The sequence below is a fragment of the Octopus bimaculoides genome, chromosome 19, assembly GCF_046866305.1.
Source record: "Octopus bimaculoides isolate indiv1 chromosome 19, ASM4686630v1, whole genome shotgun sequence".
NCBI classification, from domain to species: Eukaryota; Metazoa; Mollusca; class Cephalopoda; order Octopoda; family Octopodidae; genus Octopus; species Octopus bimaculoides.
In genome coordinates this window covers 44,932,322-44,939,345 of record NC_142946.1, presented here as the reverse complement: position 1 = coordinate 44,939,345, position 7,024 = coordinate 44,932,322, and positions in this window count along the sequence as shown.

Genomic DNA, 7,024 nt, shown 5'->3' with positions numbered 1-7,024 from the left:
GTATGAGTTAACTTTATAATGAGCGAGATAACAATAGCTTTGGGGAAATATCTTCTGTTATGAATAAATTAAAGGATTGCACGGATCGCAGGAGCCGGGTGAATAAGATATCGGTTAATGATCATGAGCCAATATCTTGTTAATGATAGTGAAGTGTGCCCTTGAGGGGGAGGTATTCGGTTCTACCTGACTCAGCATATTAAACAGAGAAGTATAGAGAGAGAGGGTTAGCAAACAGACAAAGATAAGGAAAGAAATGGTTATATAGATATAGACTGAGAGAGAGAGAGAGAGAGTGAAAGCGAGTGAGACGGAGAGAGAGAGAGAGAGAGATAAAGAGAAAGATAGAAAGCTTTCGCTATGGGCATAGAATGTAATTAAAAATTAATGCGAAATTTAGGTCGCTTAAACTTTCCTGATTTAACCATGTCAAAGAAACTGGCGCAATCCGGAATGACATGTGGCATTCATGGAGATACCAGTCTATTATTCCTCTCATACTTCACAAAAGTTTCCACACCAACATTTATCAAATAGAAAAAAGACGGTGACACTGTACTGTACTGTATCTTGTTATATCGTCCAACGCACAAAACTTGATACATAAGTTCAAATCTTATGTGAATCTGTTTTTGGATAGAGGTTCGTGTGGAAGCAAAGCATTTTCTTTGAGATTAACATATCATACTTTATCAAGTAAAATACATGCCCATGATCGGTAGAGTTGCCATGAAAACCAGGTATCGACGATTCGTTACTTGTCAGCGGAATCGATTTGTCTTAGACGTTAGCGAAAGTAAATTTCAAATGATATAATTAGTTGAAAGTTCTTCTTGTAAATTATTCTACACCCCCAGGCCAGCCTTGAATCGGGCATAACCAGAGGCAAAGAATGTGCATCTGTGAATATTCTGTTCAAAATTTCATAGACCTTAGCTGCGATAAATTATCTTAACTCTTATTTCTTTCAAAGACTGTCTGATACGATTTAAAGGTAATTTACGCTGTTATTTCTATGTATCCGAGCGACCCCATGCAAGCTCCTTTGTTTCTTCCTTTTATAGCGAGGAGGTCTCACAACTACATTGCATAAGACCCCTTCCGGAACCACGGGATGGTATCGGTCGTTACATTTATTTACTGGACAACAGCAACGGTACACAGAATTCTGTGAAAAGACATTCTCTAGGAGAGCAATCAGTATCATACGCCAGAGGAAGTTATTCCTTGTTTATTCAACGCTACAAAAGCTACGTTCTATGAGGTTTTTATTTCGAAAGGATTCGCTTATTACATTTCGGAAACACGAGTAGTTAAGGCGAAAAAGATATTTGGTCAAACATACTCCACGTGTACGATATTGGGTATACATTTAGTAAGTAAAATACATAAGATCGGTAATTTTTATCCCTATTATTAACACGGCTTCTAGCTTTAAGCATTCAATAGACATGTAACTCACGGCTCTTATAAAGCGTTATCTGATATTCAACATGGTAAGATGGTAAATGAAAAAGCAGTTCTTGAGGTTGGGATTAAACCTGAATTATTCCATAAAATGGGATAAGATGCTTATACTTGAAACGGTAATAATTCTTACATGAAATTTCTAATATCGCTGAAGCGGTTATATATTACTCAACATCTTAACATTGATTGGCCGCCATATTAACAAGTGTAACCTCCGCTATGTTATACAGGGAGGCGAACAATGTTGTAAAATGGTCTGTCGATATTGGATGGCTGCCTTCATTTGACGAATGCTTACCACATGCATACATATCACATACGTACGCAGATATTTGCGTACATATGCACATATATTCACTCATACATCCTTTCATATGTATATATATATATACATATACACACACACACACACACACACACGCACACACACACACACACACACACACATATATATATATATATATACGCACATACTTGCCTACATACATACATTCGTGTATACAGAAAGGCACAAATGCTTACAAGCATATGTACATATACGTGGTTACGTATCTACTTATACATATGTGCATATATGTATACTCACGCACGTGTGTATACCTGTCAATCTCTTTATCAATCAATCTATCTATCTATCTATCTATCTATCAATATATATATATATATATATATATATATATATATACATACATACATACATACATACATACATACACACATATATATATATATATATATATATAAACATGTATACATTCACACACGTACTTGCGCTCACACAAACACATAGTCAGACACATACACACACACACATATGCATGCATATACATGCTTATAAATACAGACTGTAATAATGGATGTAGGAACGAAAGATGTCAAGGAACCGACCGGAAATTAAGCTTAACAACAGTTATTCAACGATGTTATTCAAATGCCTGCACGCCTAAAACATCAGCCATATGACTGGAGCCAACACATCCAATCACTCTAATATTTATGTTCCAAACCAAAAGGTCGTAACATCATAGCGGTATAAGCAGAAGCAACATAACCATTGCTTAAAAGGTAAGAAACGACTTTTAGAAGCTGTGTAATGCTGTATTTATGAGAAAAAGTACCATATAAATTGTGATTTCGATTAAACAGTCTAGCATTATATCCTACAAAAAGTTGTCCCTATTCGGCCATAAAAATTAAATTAAAATTCGTGTTAGGTATCTGAGACACGAAATCAACATCTATCTGCTGGCTTTTACTCGTGTACTGCCGTTCGCTAATATACACTCATCGAAAAAAGCAAATGGCTACTGAATATCTGAAGCAAATTTCTCCGTACGAGCCAACAATGTTGATATGATATGTAACCCAGTCGATGAAACTCTGAGAAATAATATTCAATGCTTCTTGGAATAAAATCACGATTTAGAATCTTTAAAGAGAGCAAGAACAAGGACGAACCTAAAGCCTTATATATAACAGATCTAAAAAATATACAAGGGTGTGCTGAAAAGTTCCTGGATTTTTTTCAGCACACTCTCGTATATATATATATATATATATATAACTGTAATAATATTTGTCTCTTATTAAGAATCCAAAAAGTTTATAAAGGACTGCAAAAGAAGTGCTCAAATATTAATGAGACTCGGATAAAAAGGCATTAGTAACAGAATAAAAACATTATGTTAGAATTTAGTACCTGAATATATAATACGTATATTTTTAACCGAGAAAAGTTACACAGTGATTCAAGGACCGAAAGTTTCGTTACTGGCACTTAGCGAAGTTAATTTGACAAATTCCACGGATGAAAGTCTCCACAATGAAATCGCTTTGTATCTTCCGCTCATTGAAATTACACAAATACATACATACATACATACATGCGTGCATACATACATATATACATACCTATGTATATGTGTGTATGTATGTGTGTGTGTGTGTGTGTGTGTGTGTGTGTGTGTGTGTGTGTCTGTGTGTGTGTGTGTGGGTGTGTGCATATACAAACGTACTCATATGAAGTGCATTTCTTCGAAACATGTATGGATATTCTATTTCTGCCAGTTAATATTATTGTATTCCATAAAATGTCATTTAAACTTGTGTAGTAAAAATTTTGTCAGCTTTTCACAAACTCTTGTCAACATGTTTCGAAAAATACTAAATAACAATAAAAAAATAATAAAAAAAAAATGTAAAATAATAATTCCAACGAACAGAAAATATGAAATATTTTTTGGTAAAAGTATTTTTACGTTGTTTTATTTATTTATATAATTATCTATTGATTATTGTGAATTCTTCTTTATTGTTTTCGTTTCAAATTTGTTTTTGTTCTAATGCACCTAATATTAATTCTAAAATGATTGTTGGAACTAATCTAAACGGTTAATTCTTTCTATCCCAAAGGGAGCAATTTGTCTTTTTCACAACACTTCTATAATGAAATGACGGAAGATTTTGTGACATGATGTCGGAATAGTTTAAGTGTTGTCGATCTTGAAATGAAAGGAAAAGCCCTGAAAAAGAGACAAATTACCTGAAAATCTTTCAATAACTTTTGTTTATTTATTTATTGCCTTGCTTTGTTCTTGGCAAATATCTTTCTTTTCTTTACCGCGCTTCGCGAGAAACGTCAAAGCTATTTAGCTGATTAGATTTAAAGTGTCTTACGTTCGCCTTGTCATTTGTCTCATCGCATAAAGCCAACGAAGGGATCTGGCACACGTGATTATATAACAACACATGATAGGTTCATTGCAATAGACTGTTGTCGACAATGTAGCTGTTGTTGTTGTTGTAGTTGTTGTTGTTGTCGTTGGTTGTGTTGTTGTTGTTGACGTCATCGATGTTGCCGTTTATCAATGTTTTTGTCATCGCAATGCTAGTCACACTCTCTCTCTTTTTCTCTCTTTTATTTGCTCTTTTCCCTTTCTTTCTCTCTCACTTTCTCTCTCTCTCTCTCTCTCTCTCTCTCTCTCTTGCTCTTATTTGTTTTTCTCTTTCTCTTCCTCTCTACAATGCCAAGTGTAACTTTTGACTTAGATTTCACAAAACCGAATCAATCTCATGTACACGATAATATCATACCATGCAAAACGGTAAAATCAAACAAGAATATCAAACAACAACAACAACAACAACAACAACAACAACAACAACAACACAACAGCAATAAATACGTCACTTCAGTATGACGAAACAAACGAAAAACGAAATGAATAAATATTAAAAAAAAAAAGGAAAAATTTACCAAATTTTTACACGTTTGTTATTCTTTTATTCTTTCATTTCGGCCATGCTGGAGCACCGCCTTTAGTCGAACAAATCTACCCCAAGACTTATTCGTTGTAAGCCTAGTACTCATTCTATCGGTGGTCTTTTGCCGAACCGCTAAGTTAACACAAACACATCGGTTGCCAAGCGATGGTGGGAGGACAAACACAGACACACAAACACACACACACACACACACACACACACACACACACACACACACACACACACACATATATACAACAAGCTTCTTTCAGCTTCCATCTACCAAATCCACTCACAAGGCTTTGGTCTGCCCGATGATATAGTAGACACTTGCCCAAGACGCCACGCGGTGGGACTGAACCCGGAATCCCGTGGTTGGGAAGGAAGTTTCTTACCACACAGATACGCCAGCGCCTATGTTTGTCATGTTTAATTTTAGAAGATTACTTCCTGCATATTTCGCTTCTCAAAATTGCATTCTTATTTTTGTCTGATGTATAATTGCGCCAATATATATATATATATATATATATATATATATATATATATATATATATATATATATATATATATATGCTACCGAAGTCGTGAACTCTGATCTGTTAATACTGACCTCACGTGTTTGTTTGACCTGCGATATTTCCCGCACAACTCTGTTTTCCATTTGCCCTCAACAATATTTATAATGAGGCTGACTTATGACCCATGTGACACATGTACACTGTTCAATCCATAACGTTTTAAGTAAGTGAAATAACCGCCATTGCTGTTAGATTACAAAATGTAGTTCTGTTATTATACAGCTGTCTGTTATATATGTTCAGCTATAAATTTGTTGGATGTGTATTGTTCTTAGCTGTAAGCAACCCTGGACTTGTAACCACTCTCATTAATTGTATTATATAATTCTACTGACATTTGTAGGGGAGAGTTTAGTTGTGGACGTTTTCGCCTAAATGATTTTCATGAATAGGATTCTGTTCTCGTATGAATCGAAGCGCTATTACTGTCACTGTTCTCTCGTGGGAATTAAATGAACGCTCCAGTCTCGTGTACCCCTCTTGCTTGGATCCTAAAATGTTCAAATATTCAGACTCTATACCCAATGTTAAATAATCGCAAACGAGTCACGCATACTTCCTGTCTTCTGTGAAAACCCTGGAGATGAAATTAATGCAGTGTTGTTTTCGTTTTGGCGGCATGCACTGAAATATATTCTCCTCATACTCTTTCTCAGCATAGACGCAAGCATGGCTGTGTTGTTTAGAGTATTACCTATCAACCATGTTGCTTCAGGTTCGGTCCCACTGCGAGGCACGTGGACAACATATTTTAATTTGACCTTTCGGTGAATAATCTAAGATAGTATTGAGAGATGCATTACGGGAGAACGCCAGACTTCTTGCCACCCCCACCCCGGGCCATATCGCTACTCACCGTTGTCGGGGTGGAGATTGCTGACAGCAAGAGCGACCTCCGTGGCTCAGAGTGGCTGCCCCAGCGCATCTTCTTCGCTATGCCCCAAGGCAACGCCTTTTCCATTTGTCTGCAGGAACCATGAGAAATATTTCTATATTGCGAAAGGCAAGATTCTCCATTTATTACTATCGGTCCAAACGTTTGTCGAGAAAATACGCATAACTTCTAGTATCCCATGGTTTTCCTTACCGAGTTAAAAAAGGCTTCAGGTTTCAACTTTATCAATCATCATTTCTGGTTCACTAACATTGTACCAGTTATATGCTCGGTGAGAGTCGATAAATTGTAAGAAACCTCTTCAAATGAATTGGCTATTGTTGCTGTTCTATTTTTTCCAATTGACGTTCCATTGTTTATTGAGAGCGTAATGTAACAGACCTGCATTATGCGTATCGTTAGTGGGTAGACAATGTTTTGGTTCTCATTTCTATTATTGTAGATATAACTTGCATTTTCTAAGGGATTAAGTCGATTACAGTGCGTAACTGGTACTTAATTTATCGACCCCGAAAGGATGAAAGGCAAAGTCGACCTCGGCGGAATTTGAACTCAGAACGTAACGGCAGACGAAATACCGTTAAGTATTTCGCCCGGCGTGCTAACGTTTCTTAATTTGTTATTATCCATTAAGACATACATAGAAGGGACAGCACAATGAAATCGAATTGGCAGCTCGCCGCCTTTGCCAGCTCGTCACCTTAATACAAACCCATAGTATCGTACATAAGGTGATGAGTATGGAAATTATACATATGTTAAGCAGAATTTGATCGTCGAACCGATTTACTCTACTATAGATGTGTTTACTTAA